Consider the following 20,330-nt stretch of genomic DNA (forward strand, 5'->3'; position numbering starts at 1 on the left):
CCCATGGCCTCTTGTCTCCCCTTTTCCTGGTGGAGAACTGGCTGATGACTCAGGCCTGCTGCCTTCAGAGGTGGCACCTGTGGGACACAGCACTCACTCCTCCTCACCGTGCCTCATGGAGACACCCAGGCAGCCCCAATGCTGCCCCCCTTCACTGTACCATCCTTCTCTGATTTCCTCATCTTCTGCTTAAGTAGATGCAAAAATAGATCAAAATCTGCTCCAGAAACAGATATCCAAAGACAGAATGCCATGCAGTTTTCCTTTTTACTCCGATGATCTCTGTCTTTAAAAGCAAGTATTTTAGGATAGCGATGTCTGAAGTGGCTCATGGGGAAAGTGGAACACTCTGATGATACTCTTCTCCTGACTGCTGCATCCCTCACATCAGCTAAAGAAGTGAAGATCAGCGGTTGCAGGGTCTGTACAGTTGCTTCTTCATAAATCCTAGAGTGCCTGGCTGTGAGTTGTTCTTAATGGAAAATGGTGAACGCTTAATGCCTCTTGGTCCCTAGTTCTGGGTCCCAGCTGCCAAATTTGTGACAATGAAAAATGCTCCAGAGTACATCTTATTCATCTAAATGGAAAAAAAATCTCTTTGATTCTATAAGTGATTCTAAATAAAGGTTTCTAATTCTTAAGACAAAATAAAAAAATATACATATATAGTCCAATATTTTATATTGTGTAATTTATATATATTATAATTAAATATATTCCAATAATATTAGTAATATCAATTAATATTTACCAATTAGATGAGCTTGAGGAACAAAATTCAATAATAAGCCCTGCACCAACCAAGTCACCACAGATACAGGAAAAGCACAGACTGGCTGTGAGGATATGGCCGAAGATTAAACATGGTCATAAAACAATTATAAGTCATCAGTGTGGTCTCTCCTGGAAATTATTAGGAGAACTATGAAGGCAGAGGTTAGATAATTATTGTGCTATATTTTGCAATAAACAAAATTTTATCAGTGTTGTAAATTGCTTTCTTCAATATGAATTTTAAATATTGTAAAGAATCCAGAAAGAGTGAAAAGATTAATTAAAATTATGAAGTATAATATATTTAACCTTTAGAACAGAGGAGGAAATATTAAGAAATAACTGACTCATGGCTTTTAACATATAGAGAGGTTTTGTTTTCTAATTAAAAATAAAGAATGAAAACAAATAAACAACGAACACTTACAAAAATCTTTGATCCAACAGCGTCCATCATCATAACAATAGCCCTTGGCATAGAATTAAGACTTTCTCCATTTCACGTTTGAGTACCTGCAGTTACAAAAGACATTCCACTAACAGCTGGCCTAGCTCATTAACGTGACAAAAACTTACACTTACATCAGTTTTATACCAAATCTCACCATTCATTAAACCATGGATAAATTTCTTTTTGCTGTTGTTGAAAACAAAAGTCATTACCTTGTTTATCACTGAAAAAGAGAGTTTTTTTTTTACTAATCAAAATAGGATATGGTTTAATCAGAATAAGGTGTTTCGTGCATTAGGTGTCCCCAGGTGGGTTCTGAGGTTCTCTAACCACTTAACATCTAAGTGAATACACAACACATACATTTTCATATCATCCATCCTCCTGAAATTCAGCAGTCTTCCATATTTTTCAGAGTTTTTCAGAGTAAAATCTCCCAGTCACTTGAACCAAGATCATCAAGTAACTCACTAAAAAAGTAAACCCCCAACCTCATGCCAGACCTACTGAATCAGAATCTGTTGATCAGAATAAGACATATTTTTTCTAAATGTGATTCTTAAATGTACAGTAAACTTTGACAAATACTGTCCAATTGGTTAACTCTGGAGTTTTTATCTTTTAATCTCATCTTATATTGCCTGCAGCATTTAGTTTATCTGAGAAATCCCTTCATCTTTAAACATTCTTAAGCCTTAGTTTACCTCAACTGAGGATGGGTTAATATTACTTTGCGGTTTTTAGATTATAAAATGAGTTGTAAAGTGCTTAGCAATGGACTTGGCATATGGTAAGTGTTCCATAAATGATAATAAAGATGATTGTGGTAATGATGCGAATCACAAAATAAGGGCAGGTGGAAACAAGGATCCCATGATAATTCTCTGATCTCTTTCCCTGAACACACTGGGCAGACTTTAAAGCTGTAAACCCAAAAGATTAAAAATAAACAAAACCAGATGGTGTGGATAAAAGAATACCTCTCTTTCCCTAAATCAGGAAATTTCCACTTCTGCTTTCCTTCTTTGTAGACCTTGCCTCTTCCCCTCCCCACACGGGAGGGGTGAGGAGGGCTGATTCTGTTCGCAGTCCATTTATGAGTAGGAAATCAGTCCTCAGTCTAACTTAAAATGTAGGACTCAATACTCCACTCACTCTGCTTATATCGCTTGCATTTTAAGTCTTTGCCTACCTGTGATAATAAGCAAATCTAAGGAGAGCTAATTTAGTACGCTGTGATTTAGTACGCTCTTTCTCTTTCAATTTCAGCTCACATACTTGAAAATCAAGTCAACCCTTGGCTAGTTTGAGGCGTGGCCTATCTCTCCTACTCATCCTTATAGGAATTCTGAGCTTGCTTTTCTGGATTCAGAAGGAAGTAGGAAACTCCACTTAGGCCTGAACCTCAACCCACCTTTCCTGCTTTAGAGGTAATCAGGTCCTGGTTCAGCTGAAAGTCCTTCTTCACTTTCCATTTGTATTAAGCTAATACATATAAGCATCCTCAGGAATCTTCCCAGTGGTGAGCAGGGCAGGATTTGGCCAATCTTACGTCCCTGGAAATATCATCATGGGACATAAAATCCCCACTTCAAATGGAAATTACCAAACATTTTAGTTGAACAATAATGAATATATGACATATCCAAACATGTGGGATACAGCAAAAGCAGTACAGAAGGTCCCTGACTTACGGTTTTCTGACTTATGATGGTATGAAAGTGATATGCATTAAGTAGAAACCACACTTCAAATTTTGAATTTTGATCTTTTCCTGGTCTAGTATGATGCTCTCTTTTGATGCTGGACAGCTCCCAGCCAGTCACTGGATCACAAGGGTAAACCACCATCACACTACTACCAAACGTAAAATAGATAGCTAGTGGGAAGCAGCTGCATAGCACAGGGAGATCAGCTTGGTGGTTTGTGACCACCTAGAGGGATGGGATAGGGAGAGTGGGAGGGAGACACAAGAGGTAGGAGATATGGGGATATATGTATATGTATAGCTGATTCACTTTGTTATAAAGCAGAACCTAACAAGCCATTGTAAAGCAATTATACTCCAATAAAGATGTTAACAAAAACAAAACAAAACCGGTCTGAACCCAGACAATCACTCTGCTTTTTGTTTTCAGTACAGTATTCAATAAATTACATGAGAGAGTCAGCACCATATTATAAAATAGGCTTTGTGTTAGATAATCTTGCCCAACTGTAGGCTAATATAAGTGTTCTGAGCACGTTCAAGGTAAGCTAGGCTAAGCTATGATGTCCGGAGTTTAGGTGTATTAAATGCACTTTTGACTTAAGATATTTTCAACTTATGATGGGTTTATTGGGACGTAACCCCACTGGAAGTCAAGGAATATTTGTAATTAGAGGCAAATTTATGGATTTAAATTCTATTTGTTAGGAAGGAAGAAATGTTGAGAATCAATAGTCAAACTTGCAACTCAAAGAACTAGAAAAAGTAGCAAGATAAATAAAAGAAAGTAAAGGTAGCAAATAATAAACTCTGTGCGGAAATAACTAAATTGACCAACTTTCACAAGAAAAAAAAAACAAATATATAAAGAACCCCTTACCCGTTAAAGTAACTGAATCCATAATTGAAGGATTATTAAGTTTCTCCCATAAGTGAAACTATGCTTAGATGGCTCACTAGTCAACTTTCTGAAAATTAAAAAAAAATTATTAAAAACCTTGCACAAATTCTTCTATAGATAGAAAAGGAGCCATAAATTGCAACCTATCTAATGAACTATTATCATCTTGATACCAAAATCTGACCTAAACATTTTAATGAAAGAAAAAGTTGAATACCAGTATCACTCAGGATCCTGGACAGAATGAACAGTAATCTCTGCTGTCTGGCTGTGTCACAAGATTTCATTCTCCATAGCACTACTTGGAAAGAGGTTCTGGGTGCTAAGTAACTACTTCTTCGAGGAGGGGAAAACACCAAAGATGCCCTGATTCCAGAACCCCAGCTGCAGGGTTTGTGTACAGGCTGCAGGTGCCTGGGGAGCACTGTGTCTCCACAGCACAGAGGTAAGTGGCTGAGTCTTCAGGTTTAGGGGCTGCGATGTGCAGAGAGCTTCCCTTCTTTAATAAGGTGGCTTTTAGTCTTTCGTTCTGCTTTTCCTCCCCAACTGAGTAAAGACGGAAGAGAAGTTCGGGTCCCTTCCCAGGATCCTGTCTATACCACAGTAGCGCGTTAAAATTGCTGACCGTGTAGCTGCAGTTGAGGATGAGACTGTCTCCCTCCTGGATTTTCAGGGTCTGAGGACTCTGCTCCACCTTGTCTTCTCCCCTCAACCCTGTTCAGGAAAACAAAATCAGAAATGAAACAAAGCTTTCAGTTCAGCAGTTTTGAAAAATTCCAACAAAAAGCCTGGGATGAGCTGAGACTAAACCCCTCTCTCTCTTCTCTCCAGCTTTGGATAAATGTGCCCTTATGGTTCTCATCTCTTAACCTCCAACTTACAGCCAAGCTGAAGCCACAAGACTATGAATGCACATTCCAGCATGTTCTCCATCCTGATATCACACTCTTGATACAATTTTAATGATTCCAAATCTTCTCCCCTGAGGAGCTGCTCCTGTGTCTTAGTTCTCCTTCTCTAATGCACGAGATAGCCTTTCTGTTGGTGGCTCAGCCAATCAAGAGCAAATCCTCTAGTAGCTGTCATGCTTTTGACCCTTAAGGCACTGGAGGAATGAGAGGAATGGAACCACTGCCACCTGGTGGTCACAAACATAAACATCTCACAGGACCCACTCCATGCCCCCTACAAAGACAAAAATTGATGGGAGGACATTTTTTATATTGGTGGGCATAGTGCATATGAGGTTTAAAGCAGTAATCAGAAAAGCCTTCTCTGCCTGCAATTTGAATCGTTTCATTTTTCCTTGTTTGGCCTTTAAAGCTAAACTGCTACCAGAGGTTATAAAAGTTGAACCCAAGCATAGGTGTAATGGATTGTGTTTCTCTTTATAGTACACAAGAATCTCAGCAGGGGGGACCTTAAAAGGACTAGAGTGCTGAAAAAAGCGGGGGGATAAAATAGCTGTGGATATGTCTGGAGACCTCTTTGACAGAGAATTGGGAACATAAGTTAAGAAACCATTGCTTCAAATAATTTTATGCCTGGCTACAGGGACCAAGTGCAACTACAACTCAGGGTCACGAACTTGATAGATCTTAGGAGAACAGGAGGGAAGAGCATGGCAGAGGGAAAGCAGAGCTCTCCATTCTAGACCCTGGAGAGATCAGAACACCACAGGGCAGAGTGGGGAACAGGAAGATACGTATAGCAAAACTAGTATTGTTTAATTTGTTTGGTTCTATGACACTCCGCTGGGTTTTTTGTTTTGTTTTGTTTTTGTTTTTACATCTTTATTGGAATATAATTGCTTTACAATGCTGTGTTACTTTCTGCTTTATAACAAAGTGAATCAGTTATACATATACATATGTTCCCATATGTCTTCCCTCTTGCGTCTCCCTCCCTCCCACCCTCCCTATCCCACCCCTCCAGGCGGTCACAAAGCACCGAGCTGATCTCCCTGTGCTATGCCGCTGCTTCCCACTAGCTATCTACCTTATATTTGTTAGTGTATATATGTCCATGCCTCTCTCTCGCTTTGTCACAGCTCACCCTTCCCCCTCCCCATATCCTCAAGTCCATTCTGTAGTAGGTCTGTGCCTTTATTCCTGTCTTACCCCTAGCTTCTTCATGACATTTTTTTCTTAAATTCCATATATATGTGTTAGCATACGGTACTTGTCTTTCTCTTTCTGACTTATTTCACTCTGTATGACAGACTGTAGTTCTATCCATCTCATTACAAACAGCTCAATTTCGTTTCTTTTTATGACCGAGTAATATTCCTTTGTATATATGTGCCATACTTTCTTTATCCATTCATCCGGTGATGGACACTTAGGTTGTTTCCATCTCCGGGCTACTGTAAATAGAGCTGCAATGAACATTTTGTACTTGACTCTTTTTGAGTTATGGATTTCTCAGGGTATATGCTCAGTATTGGGATTGCTGGGTTATATGGTAGTTGTGTTTGTAGTTTTTTAAGGAATGTCCATACTGTTCTCCACAGTGCCTGTATCAATACACATTCCCACCACCAGTGCAAGAGGGTTCCCTTTTCTCCACACCCTCTCCAGCATTTATTGTTTCTAGATTTTTTGATGATGGCCATTCTGACCGGTGTGAGATGATACCTCATTGTAGTTTTGATTTGCATTTCTCTAATGATTAATGATGTTGAGCATTCTTTCATGTGTTTGTTGGCAGTCTGTATATCTTCTTTAGAGAAATGTCTATTTAGGTCTTCTGCCCATTTTGGGATTGGGTTGTTTGTCTTTTTCTTATTGAGCTGCATGAGCTGCTTATAAATTTTGGAGATTAATCCTTTGTCAGTTGCTTCATTTGCAAATATATTGTCCCATTCTGAGGGTTGTCTTTTGGTCTTGTTTATGGTTTCCTTTGCTGTACAAAAGCTTTGAAGTTTTATTAGGTCCCATTTGTTTATTTTTGTTTTTATTTCCACTTCTCTAGGAGGTGGGTCAAAAAGGAACTTGCTGTGATTTATGTCATAGAGTATTCTGCCTGTGTTTTCCTCTAAGAGTTTGATAGTGTCTGGCCTTACATTTAGGTCTTTAATCCATTTTGGGCTTATTTTTGTGTATGCTGTTAGGGAGTGATCTAATCTCAAACTTTTACATGTAGCTGTCCAGTTTTCCCAGCACCACTTATTGAAGAGGCTGTCCTTTCTCCACTGTACATTCCTGCCTCCTTTATCAAAGATAAGGTGACCATATGTGCGTGGGTTTATCTCTGGGCTTTCTATCCTGTTCCATTGATTTATCTTTCTGTTTTTGTGCCAGTACCATACTGTCTTGATTACTATAGCTTTGTAGTATAGTCTGAAGCAGGGAGCCTGATTCCTCCAGCTCCGTTTTTCGTTCTCAAAATTGCTTTGGCTATTCGGGGTCTTTTGTGTTTCCATACAAACTGTGAATTTTTTTGTTCTAGTTCTGTGAAAAATCCCAGTGGTAGTTTGATAGGGATTGCATTGAATCTGTAGATTGCTTTGGGTAGTAGAGTCATTTTCATAATGTTGATTCTTCCAATCCAAGAACATGGTATATCTCTCCATCTATTTGTATCATCTTTAATTTCTTCCATCATTGTCTTATAATTTTCTGCATACAGGTCTTTTGTCTCCTTAGGTAGGTTTATTCCTAGATATTTTATTCTTTTTGTTGCAGTGGTAAATGGGAGTGTTTTCTTGATTTCACTTTCAGATTTTTCATCATTAGTGTATAGGAATACCAGAGATTTCTGTGCATTAATTTTGTATCCTGTAACTTGACCAAATTCATTGATTAGCTGTAGTAGTTTTCTGGTAGCATCTTTAGGATTCTCTATGTATAGTATCATGTCATCTGCAAACAGTGACAGCTTTACTTCTTCTTTTCCGACTTGGATTCCTTTTATTTCCTTTTCTGATTGCTGTGGCTAAAACTTCCAAAACTATGTTGAATAAGAGTGGTGAGAGTGGACAACCTTGTCTTGTTCCTGATTTTAGTGGAAATGCTTTCAGTTTTTCACCATTGAGGATGATGTTGGCTGTGGGTTTGTCATATATGGCCTTTATTATGTTGAGGAATGTTCCCTCTATGCCTACTTTCTGCAGGGATTTTATCATAAATGGGTGTTGAAAGCTTTCTCTGCATCTATTGAGATGATAATATGGTTTTTCTCCTTCAGTTTGTTAATATGGTGTATCACCTTGATTGATTTGCGTATATTGGAGAATCCTTGCATTCCTGGGATAACTCCCACTTGATCATGGTGTATGATCCTTTTAATGTGCTGTTGGATTCTGTTTGCTAGTATTTTGTTGAGGATTTTTGCATCTATGTTCATCAGTGATATTGGCCTGTAGTTTTCTTTCTTTGTGACATCCTTGTCTGGTTTTGGTATCAGAGTGATGGTGGCCTCGTAGAATGAGTTTTGGAGTGTTCCTTTCTCTGCTATATTTTGCAAGCGTTTGAGAAGGATAGCTGTTAGCTCTTCTCTAAATGTTTGGTAGAATTCGCCTGTGAAGCCACCTGGTCCTGGGCTTTTGTTTGTTGGAAGATTTTTAATCACAATTTCAATTTCAGTGCTTGTGATTGGTCTGTTCATATTTTCTATTTCTTCCTGATTCAGTCTTGGCAGGTTGTGCATTTCTAAGAATTTGTCCATTTCTTCCAGGTTGTCCATTTTATTGGTATAGAGTTGCTTATAGTAATCTCTCATGATCTTTTGTATTTCTTCAGTGTCAGTTGTTACTTCTCTTTTTCTTTTCTAATTCTATTGATTTGAGTCTTCTCCCTTTTTTTCTTGATGAGTCTGGCTAATGGTTTATCAATTTTGTTTATCTTCTCAAAAAACCAGCTTTTAGTTTTTTTGATCTTTGTTATCGTTTCCTTCATTTCTTTTTCATTTATTTCTGATCTGATTTTTATGATTTCTTTCCTTCTGCTAACTTTGGGGGTTGTTTGTTCTTTCTCTAATTGCTTTAGGTGCAAGGTTAGGTTGTTTATTCGAGATGTTTCCTATTTCTTAAGGTAGGATTGTATTGCTATAAACTTCCCTCTTAGTACTGCTTTTGCTGCATCCCATAGTTTTGGGGTCATCATGTCTCCATTGTCATTTGTTTCTAGGTAATTTTTTAATTTCCTCTTTGATTTCTTCAGTGATCACTTCGTTATTAAGTAGTGTATTGTTCATCCTCCATGTGTTTGTATTTTTTACAGATCTTTTCCTGTAATTGATATCTAGTCTCATAGCGTTGTGGTCAGAAAAGATACTTGATACAATTTGAATTTTCTTAAAGTTACCAAGGCTTGATTTGTGACCCAAGATATGATCTATCCTGGAGAATGTTCCATGAGCACTTGAGAAAAATGTGTATTCTGTTGTTTTTGAATGGAATGTCCTATAAATATCAATTAAGTCCATCTTGTTTAATGTATCATTTAAAGCTTGTGTTTTATTATTTATTTTCATTTTGGATGATCTGTCCATTAGTGAAAGTGGGGTGTTAAAGCCCCCTACTATGAATGTGTTACTGTCGATTTCCTCTTTTATGGCTGTTACTATTTGCCTTATGTATTGAGGTGCTCCTATGTGGGGTGCATGAATATTTACAATTGTAATATCTTCTTCTTGGATCGATCCCTTGATCATTATGTAGTGTCCTTCTTTGTCTCTTCTAATAGTCTTTATTTTCAAGTCCATTTTGTCTGATATGAGAATTGCTACTCCAGCTTTCTTTTGGTTTCCATTTGCATGAAATATCTTTTTCCATCCCCTTACTTTCAGTCTGTATGTGTCTCTAGGTCTGAAGTGGGTCTACTGTAGACAGCAAATATATGGGTCTTTATTTTGTATCCATTCAGCCAATCTGTGTCTTTTGGTGGGAGCATTTAGTCCATTTACATTTAAGGTAATTATCGATATGTATGTTCCTATTCCCATTTTCTTAATTGTTTTGGGTTCGTTATTGTAGGTCTTTTCCTTCTCTTGTGTTTCTTGCCTAGAGAAGTTCCTTTAGCAGTTGTTGTAAAGCTGGTTTGGTGGTGCTGAACTCTCTCAGCTTTTCCTTGTCTGTAAAGGTTTTAAGTTCTCCATCACATCTGAATGAGATCCTTGCTGGGTAATCTTGGTTGCAGGTTTTTCTCCTTCATCACTTTAAATATCTCCTGCCAGTCCCTTCTGGCTTGTAGAGTTTCTGCTGAAAGATCAGCTCTTAACCTTATGGGGATTCCCTTGTGTGTTATTTGTTGTTTTTCCCTTGCTGCTTTTAATATGTTTTCTTTGTATTTAATTTTTGACAGTTTGATTAGTATGCGTCTTGGTGTGTTTCTCCTTGGATTTACCCTGTATGGGACTCTCTCTGCTTCCTGGACTTGATTAACTATTTCCTTTTCCATATTAGGGAAGTTTTCATCTATAATCTCTTCAAATATTTTCTCAGTCCCTTTCTTTTTCTCTTCTTCTTCTGGAATCCCTATAATTTAAATGTTGGTGCATTTAATGTTGTCCCAGAGGTCTCTGAGACTTTCCCAGTTCTTTTCATTCTTTTTTCTTTATTCTGCTCTGCAGTAGTTATTTCCACTATTTTATCTTCCAGGTCACTTATCTGTTCTTCTGCCTCAGTTATTCTGCTATTGATCCCATCTAGAGTATTTTCAATTTCATTTATTGTGTTGTTCATCGTTGTTTGTTTCATCTTTAGTTCTTCTAGGTCCTTGTTAAATGTTTCTTGCATTTTGTTAATCTATTTCCAAGATTTTGGATCATCTTTACTATCATTATTCTGAATTCTTTTTTAGGTAGACTGCCTATTTCCTCTTCATTTGTTAGGTCTGGTGGGTTTTTATCTTGCTCCTTCATCTGCTGTGTGTTTTTCTGTCTTCTCATTTTGCTTATCTTACTGTGTTTGGGGTCTCCTTTTTGCAGGCTGCAGGTTCGTAGTTCCCGTTGTTTTTGGTGTCTGTTCCCAGTGGCTAGGGTTGGTTCAGTGGGTTGTGTAGGCTTCCTGGTGGAGGGGACTAGTGCCTGTGTTCTGGTGGATGAGGCTGGGTCTTGTCTTTCTGGTGGGCAGGTCCACATCTGGTGGTGTGTTTTGGGGTGTCTGTGGACTTATTATGATTTTAGGCAGCCTCTCTGCTAATGGGTGGGATTGTGTCCGTGTCTTGCTAGTTGTTTGGCACAGGATGTCCAGCACTGTAGCTTGCTGGTCGTTGAGTGAAGCTGGGTGCTAGTGTTGAGATGGAGATCTCTGGGAGATTTTCGCCGTTTGATATTATGTGGAGCTGGGAGGTCTTTTGTGGACCAGTGTCCTGAAGTTGGCTCTCCCACCTCAGAGGCACAGCACTGACTCCTAGCTGTAGCACCAAGAGCGTTTCATCCATACGGCTCAGAATAAAATGGAGAAAAAATAGAAAGAAATAATTAGTAGAAGTAGAAAGAAACAAAGAAAGAAAGAAACGAGGGAGGGAGGAAGGAGAGATGGAAGGAAAACAGAAAGAAGGAAGATAAAGTATAATAAAATAAAATAAGATAAAATATAATAAAGTTATTAAAATTAAAATAATTATTAAGAGAAAAAAAAAGAAAAAAAAAAACGGACGGATAGAACCCTAGGGCAAATGGTGGAAGCAAAGCTATACAGACAAAAATCTCACACAGAAGCATACACACTCTCAAAAAGAGGAAAAGGGGAAAAAATCATAAATCTTGCTCTGAAAGTCCACCTCCTCAATTTGGGATGATTCGTTGTCTATTCATGTACTCCACAGATGCAGGGTATGTCAAGTTGATTGTGGAGCTTTAATCCGCTGCTTCTGAGGCTTCTGGGAGAGATTTCCCTTTCTCTTCTCTGTTCTCACAGCTCCCAGGGGCTCAGCTTTGGATTTGGCCCTGCCTCTGCGTGTAGGTCGCCGGAGGGCAGCTGTTCTTCGCTCAGACAGGACGGGGTTAAAGGAGCCGCTGATTCGGGGGCTCTGGCTAACTCAGGCGGGGCGGAGGGAGGGGCACGGAGTGCGGGGCGAGCGTGCGGCGGCAGAGGCCGGCGTGACGTTGCACGAGCCTGAGGCGCGCCTTGCGTTCTTCCAGTAGAGTTGTCCCTGGATCCCGGGACCCTGGCAAAGGCGGGCTGCACAGGCTCCCCGGAAGTGGGGTGTGGAGAGTGACCTGTGCTCGCACACAGGCTTCTCGGTGGCGGCAGCAGCCGCCTTAGCATCTCCTGCCCGTCTCTGGGGTCCGTGGTTTTAGCCGCGGCTCGCGCCTGTCTCTGGAGCTCCTTTAAGCAGCGCTCTTAATCCCCTCTCCTCGCGCACCAAGAAACAAAGACGGAAGAAAATGTCTCTTGCCTCTTCGGCAGGTCCAGACATTTCCCCGGACTCCCTCCCGGCTAGCCGTGGCGCACTAACCCCCTGCAGGCTGTGTTCTCGCCACCAACCTCAGTCCTCTCCCGGCGCTCCGACCGAAGCCCGAGCCTCAGCTCCCAGCCCCGCCTGCCCCGGCGGGTGAGCAGACAAGCCTCTCGGCCAGGTGAGTGCCGGTCGGCCCTGACTCTCTGTGCGGGAATCTCTCCGCTTTGCCCTCGGCTCCCCTGTTGCTGTGCTCTCCTCTGTGGCTCCGAAGCTTTGCCCCTCCGCCACCCGCAGTCTCCGCCCGCGAAGGGGCTTCCCAGTGTGTGGAAACGTTTCCTCCTTCACTGCTTCCTCCCACTGGTGCAGGTCCCGTCCCTATCCTTTTGTCTCTGTTTATTCTTTTTTCTTTTGCCCTACCCATGTATGTGGGGGGTTTCTTGCCTTTTGGGAGGTCTGAGGTCTTCTGCCAGCGTTCAGTAGGTGTTCTGTAGGAGTTGTTCCCCGTGTAGATGTATTTCTGGTGTATCTGTGGGGAGGAAGGTGATCTCGCGTTTTGCTCGTCCGCCATCTTCCCGGAAGCCCCACTCCACTGGGTTTTGTCATTGAACATGTGTTGATGTTGCAGAGTTGACCACCATTTATATAAGCTCTCCTCAGACTTGTCCGAAGAGCACACTCTACCCCCATTAGCTACAACCCAGAAAAAGAACATCAACGCTCAGACGCACTGCTTTGATGTCACTTCATCCCTCACCCACTCAGGGACTAGAAAAGAATAAGCTGCACAGAATTATTGCACTAACAGTGTAGGTAAGGGGTTTGTTGTTCTTTGACGTTTTCTTTGAAAATCTGATAATTTCTCAGTGATCTGAAAGTCATTAATCTAACTTGTATCCATTTTCTCATCCTTTGATTTATTCTAGTCACACTTAGCAAACTGTGACTCTTACAAATCATATTTAAAAGGCTGTGTTTCTCTGTTTCTGAATGTGTGTCTCAGAAAGAACGTGAAAAAGATAACTGCAGGATTAATGCTGGAGCTGTTTGTAGGATAGACTCTAAAAGAACCCAGAAGCTGAATGTGTGATGTGTAATGAAACCAAGGAGATGATTTACAGTTGTGATTTTTATGAAATTTGTTTGTAATTTTAAAAAACATTTTTAATTTGAAATAATTATAGATTCATGGAATTTTCCAAAAATACACAGGGAGGCTCTGTGTACTCTTCACCCTATGTCCTCCAGGGGTGTCTCAACCAGGAAATTAACATTAGTAAAACACACAGGGCTTATTAGATTTCCACAGTTTACATGCAGCCATTTGTGTGTGTGTGTGTAGTTCTATGCAATTTTACACATGTACAGATTCATGCATTCATGTATATCACATGTATAGCTTCGCTGCCACAATCAAGGTGCACAGCTGTTTCATAACCACAAGGCTTCCTCATGCCACCCCTTTGTAGCCACACCCACCCCTTCCCTAGTCATTAACCCCTGACAATCACTAACCTGTTCTTCATCCCTACTTTTTTGTTATTTTAATAATGTTATATAAATGGAATTATATAGAAGTAAGCATTGAGATGTTTTTCACTCAGAATGAGTAGTAAAAACATGAGATTTGTCCAGGTAATAGTGTGTAACCAACCTGTTTCTTTTTATTTCTGAGTAGTATTCCATGGTAGGGATGTGCCACAGTTTGTTTAACCAGTCACCTACTAAGGGACATCAGGTTTCCATATTTTGGCTGCTATGAATAAAGCTGTTATGAATATTCAGGTATAGATTTTTATGTAAATGAAATCTTCTATTTATCTAGGATAAGTATCCAAGTCTGCATTGCATGTTTAGTTTTATAAGAAATTGCCAGGCCATTTTCCAGAGTGCCTGTATCATTCTATATTCCCATCAGCAGTTTATGAGTGATCCAGTTTTCCCCACATGTTTGCCAGAATTAGGTGTTGTCACTATTTTTTATTTTAGCCCCACTGATAGTTGTATAGTGATATTTCATTGTGGTTTTAATTTGCGTTTCTCTGATGGCTAATGATGTTGAACATCTTTTCATGTGCTGATTTGCAATCTGTATATCCTCTTTGGTGAAATATCAATCTGAGTCTTTCACCCGTTTTTCTAATTGGTTGTTCATTTTCTATACCATTTAGCTTTTAGAGTTCTTTATATATTCTAGATACAAGTACTATGTCAGATACATGGTTTGTAAATATTTACCCCCAGTCTGTAGCTTATCCTTTCATATTCTTAACAGGGTCTTTTGTAGAGGAAAAGTTTTTAAATTTGATTCACTTAGGGGTGTGTGTGTGTGTGTGTGTGTGTGTGTGTGTGTGTGTATGTCTGTATCATGCTTTTGGTGTCAAATCTAAGATTTACTTAGCTCCAGTCCTGAAGATTTTCTCTTATTTTTTTTCAAGTTTCATAGTTTATATTTTACATTTAAGTCTATGATCCATTTTGAGTTGATTTTTATAATGTATATTTTTAAGAAGATCTTTTTTAGAAAAGAGGAATCTGTCATCATCTTTGTCTTAAGCTTTACCTATTTGCTGTTATCAAGTAACTAGTTCAAAGCAACATAACCAAAATGTAGCTTGAGCACTTCTCATAGAAGACTGAAAAAAACTTTTATGCTTTGAGCCTGTGAGCTTCCCTTTTTATACTTACTGTGATTTCTCAAAATTAAAAGTAAAGTTAAAACTATAGTACAAACCCAAACCCTTCTCAACATATCAGCCTCTGAAATCATCTATCACGTATTACAGGGCAATGTTTTCTAGTAGAGATTTGGAAAATGGTTACATCTATCTTATGATCAAGGATAACTGCTGTCTTTCCTAAAATTCACATTCTTTTAAACTTTAAAATTCTCTGAGAAACAAAATGCCTATTAATATTTAAGTCATCAAAGTGAACTAAAGTGAGAGTCTTTTCCTTGCTGTAACTTCTTTCCTATAATGGAGCATGTGTTTCTTGAAAAAGAGAATATTCTCTACAAATAGTCACAAGAAAGAGAATTGCCTCTTTCTCTTATTACTTTTTGCTAAAATTACATGCTTCCATCTACCTTTTATCACAGTCACCATTCCAAGGTCAAATAGCTCATTTCCCCAAGGATGTAGTGATTCTTCTTTCTACTGTGCCAGAGGCAGAGTCCTGATTTTTGCTCTCATAGGAGAACTTTTAAAATACCAATATTACAATGGAGGATAATACTTCCTAAAAGTTTTCTTAAGGGTTGAGAATCCAGGAACTTAAAAGGATTTTTGATTGAAATAATTCAGCCCTTGGAACCAGAATCAGGAAATTAGAAAAACAGACAAGACATTTTTCTTGTCTCAGGCTAGGACTCCCAATGGTAGGAATATCTACCCCCAAACTAGGTCACTAGACTGGAAATTAAAAATATACAAAGAAGCAGAACAAGTGATGGCAATGGTAAAGATAAATAGAAACAGATAGTTCGACACCATCCAATTGTACTCATGGGCAACATCTAATGTATGGAGCACATCTATTATAAAAACGTCATTTCCTTTGAGCCCTAGGAGTTAGGATGGAAAGGAAAAGTACTGAGACTCAAAGAGAACTAAGTTAACTGTGATTTTCTTTCGGCCTGGACCACTCCCCCACTCTCTGTCCACTACCACCCTTAGCTCTATAGGACTCATATCTCTAGCCACAGGAAATAAATATTTGAGGCTGAAATTCTAAGATAAAAGCTCTAGAGAAGAAAGCAGAAAAGAGATAATACAGGAATACGTCATCACCAGGTGAAACCGGAAGACTCACCGCTAAGAGGGACTTCCAAGTCCACAAGAAAATGAATTCGATATACATCTTCCTATAGACTCACTCAGGTGATGAAGATGGCTCTGTCTACGCCAACAAGAAGGAGACCATCTAATTGCAAACCTGAAAATAGTACCATATGACGAAAATCTGTACAAACAGAAAGGGGATTTATGGTACATGGAAATAGAAGTATCCTTATGGTGATGAGAATTGGACGAATACAAGAACTAATTGATACACAATTATCTAACAGCATCCAAAAGGTAGAAGCTCTGTATCTGTTGATATTATCAATTAATTCATTCTTCAGTTAGCCAATATTTAATGTGCAACCACTATGTGCCACGTACTGTGTAATGTACAATACATACATGTTTCCTGACTGTATGGAACTCACAGTTACGGGCATAGCAGGAATTTTAGAAGTCTATACGTAAGTATAGATATAGATGTAGATTATAAAAACATATTAATTGCAACACTTCCTTTTGTCTTGGACTTGGAAGAGAGCCTTCAGTACATGAGAACCGATGGAGAGAGTCCACCATACATGCTTGGGTACACTTCCAAAACATATATGAAGTGCATTTGTTCAACTTTCCTTAGCCTATTATGCAGAGTAATGATATATGGGAAAACTGATAATTCACTGAAGAATTAGAGCAAACAGAAGTGAAGCTGTGATGGTGTGTCTTCCTCAATCTTCCTCAAGCCAAGTTAGAGGAGATTCAGAAGATTGGCTCAGAGAGTTTGAAATGAATCCCCTGGAGTTTGGAGTATTCAGAGGGTCACGCTAGGCGGCAATGACAATTTCTCTCACTTTACTGTACTTGTGGCCAGAATGCTGATTACTCTGTTATTTTTATCTCTGTGTATATGTGACAGAAAGGTGGCTCATACTTGTTAAATTGAGTGAGAAGCTAGAGAAAGATGATGAGATATGACACGGAGTCATGTAGACATGAGTAAAATGTCAGAGAGAGAGAGAAGAACACAAAGAGAGGACACAGTCTAGAGCTAAACCTTGCAGACACACAATAGTTAATGACTGGAAGGGAGCTGAAGGTGTGTGCGGGAGTGAGAGAGGAAACAGCCCAAGAAGTAGGTACAAATCTCAGAGAGTGTTTTGTCAGAGAAGAAGCTGTTTCTGTAAGAAAGAGAGAAACTTTCTCTAAGGAAGAGAGGATATGAAGCAAGAGTAAATGGTCACTCATGTGTCTAAAATTTCTGAGAGGTCAGCAATGATGAGGTTTGGAAATTGCGGTTGACTTACAACACCGAGGTTATTAGCACTCTTTGAGGGCTTAGCTAGTGGAGGAATTAAAGCCAGATATATGTATACCCTTTAATCCAGAAATTCTAATATATATGCCCAATATCAGTGTGTAAATATGTTCACCAAAGAACGTGTATAAGAATATTCATGGGCTCCCCTGGTGGCGCAGTGGTTGAGAGTCCGCCTGCCGATGCAGGGGACACGGGTTCTGCCCTGGTCTGGGAAGATCCCACATGCCGCGGAGCGGCTGGGCCCGTGAGCCATGGCCGCTGAGCCTGCGCGTCCGGAGCCTGTGCTCTGCAAGGGGAGAGGCCACAACAGTGAGAGGCCCGCATACCGCAAAAAAAAAAGGAATATTCATAATAACACAATTGATAACAGCCAAAGGCAGGAAAAATCCAAAGAACCATTAAGCAGGTAGCTAAATAAATTCTGGTATGTTCATACAGCAATGAGAATAAACAAACTAAACTGTATACAACATGGATGACTCTTAGAAAACTGATATTAAGAAAAGAATCCAGATAGAAAAAATCCAAACTATATTACTTTAGTTGTATAATGTTCAAAAATGGGCAAAACCAATCTATCTATGGGACTGTGGTTTCCTTGGAAGGATGGTCGTGACCAGAAGGGGATTAAACAGGGCTTCTGAAGAGCAAAACTACAAGCAAGAAAGAGCAGCAGACCCAGCTTCAGTCTCTGGGAGCTCATGAATTGTTCAAATGAAGCTTCACAAAGTCCCTTTTTTAACACCAGGACAGACTTGGGGTTCAGTATGACAAGCACCAACTATAGCAACACAGGTTGCAACAGGGAAGTCATTGAGGTTTGGGGTCTTTCAGGTTTTTCTAATCACGCACCAGAGATCCAACATTAGTTGACTGCCATTTTCCAATCAGATATATCCCATGTCCATAAATTCTAGTTTATTTGCAATGAATAATCTAGAAATACCCTGGGTGTCCTGCTAAGTTCATTCTGGATAAAAACTTAGTATGGAACAACTCCTAAAAACTCCTCTTTACTTTTCAAGTATAAATGAGATTACTGTGTCCACAAATAGTTCAGCTCAGGAAACCCCAAAGGCCTCAGGTGACCTCAGAGGAAGCAGAAAACAAGTTACAGGCACACTGTTAATGCATTCCTTCCCAGATGGCATTTACTTATTTATTGGCAAAATAATCTGATGGAGATATTAGAAAAATTAGAGTTATGTGACAATCAGGAAAATTTAAAAAGGCGATTATGATTAGACAGCTCATTGATTAAGGAGACGGGATATGATTTGGGGGATGTTAGGGATCAAGTAGAGACTAGTGACTGATTTTACAACGGCTCCAGTTTGAGCTGGTATGCATGTTATCCAAAACATTTTAGAAGATTTCTCAGACGTTCAAAGTACAAATAGATTGAAATAATTGTTAAAGAAGATAGGTCATTGATTATTTTCGGTCTGGTGTTTTAAAAAATTTTTGCTAACTTTTGGGAATCCTCCTTTGAGTACCTCTCGCCAATACCGCTTCCTGCACCAGATTCTAAGATACATTTTTCTTGCTTCAAATCTTTGATTTATTCCCTTGTAAACTACTTACATCTATTTTCTTCATTAACAGTTGTCCCTAAAGACCTTACTTACTTCTAATACATTTTACTGTTTAGTTAATTACTTCATGACTTGGCTACATAAGTCTATCGTGTTCTCTCTCTCTCTCTCTCTCTCTCTCTCTCCCTCTCCCTCTCTCTCTCTCTCTCCTTCTCCCCGACACACACACACACACACACACACACACACACTTATGCTTTCTTTTCTGGAAAGTTGTTCTGTATTGGGATCATTGTTTTTTGTATAGTAGGGATAGAAAATCCTTACACAAGGAAGAATATCTTTCTTTTTGGAATTCCAGATGAAAACATATCCACCAGGTTAATTGCCACCTAATATCACCACACAATAGCACAGAGACATTACTCTTTCAGATGTTATATTACAGCTACTTTGAATATATGTGGTACAGAATTGTCTGAAATTGAGGCCATCTGGAGTCATTAGGAGCTAAACTGTAAAGCAAAGCCTTGATGTAAGAGTATTTTCTGTAACAGGCAAAATATGAGTGTTTAGTAGTTGTAGAGTGAAAATGTGCTATACTCCAGGGTCACAGATATGATCAGGGAGCCCATACCACAAAGACTAAAGGTAAATTCCTCTTCACCTCCTGGGAATTATCAAGGAAATCATCAAATATCTGTTCATTTCAAAATAATCAAAAAAGCTAGTAAAACAGAATTTGCCAAAAAGGTATTATAAAATCATACATTGGGGGCTTCCCTGGGGGCACAGTGGTTGAGAAACTGCCTGCTAATGCAGGGGACACGGGTTCGAGCCCTGATCTGGGAGGATCCCACATGCCGTGGAGCAGCTAGGCCCGTGAGCCACAACTACTGAGCCTGCGCGTCTGGAACCTGTGCTCCGCCACAGGAGAGGCCGCGATAGTGAGAGGCCCACGCACTGCGATGAAGAGTGGCCCCCGCTTGCCACAACTACAGAAAGCCCTCGCACAGAAACGAAGAGCCAACAGAGCAAAAATAAATTAATTAATAAACTCCTACCCCCAACATCTTCTTAAAAAAATCATACATTGGAATATCGCCATTAGAATGTGTGATTTTGATCTGTAAATAATGCTGTGCAAATAATAATTTCACAATATACTGTTGGGTAAAAACGCAGAATGGAAAACATCCTATAAGATGTCATCCTGTAGCAGAGTTTTTCCTGACTAGTAGAATTTTTGAGTTGTTCTGTTTTGTTTTTAGTATTACTTCTTTGGATATTCTATTTTATCTGCATTAAACTTGCATATAGAGAATGTGATCAGGTAATGGGGCTGTTTCTGAGCAAACTGAAGAGCTTCATTCCTCCTTGGTGTCAAGACTTGTGGTGACATTTATTCTGTGTACGTCATTCCAAGTCATTCATGGCACAGCATGAGACAATGGGACAGGGAGAATCCAAGAAGTGCCATTTAACAGATACTTCAGATCTAACATAATGACAA

The 20,330-nt window shown here is 39.4% G+C and overlaps 1 protein-coding gene across 5 annotated transcripts in view; it reads left to right on the forward strand.

Moving 5' to 3' along the window:
• SALL2 (spalt like transcription factor 2) overlaps nucleotides 1-20,330 on the forward strand; it is an 802,697-nt gene that overhangs the window by 280,562 nt on the left and 501,805 nt on the right. The window contains exon 1 of one of the 5 annotated variants that reach the window (XR_013826968.1): nucleotides 4,186-4,279. The exons of the other annotated variants lie outside the window; for them this stretch is intronic. The gene's annotated coding sequence lies outside the window, so the exon portion shown is untranslated. Of the gene's footprint in view, nucleotides 1-4,185; nucleotides 4,280-20,330 lie in introns of those variants that run through there. 5 annotated transcript variants of the gene reach the window in all.

The sequence above is a fragment of the Stenella coeruleoalba genome (assembly GCF_951394435.1).
Source record: "Stenella coeruleoalba genome assembly, chromosome: 2".
Lineage (NCBI taxonomy): Eukaryota > Metazoa > Chordata > Mammalia > Artiodactyla > Delphinidae > Stenella > Stenella coeruleoalba.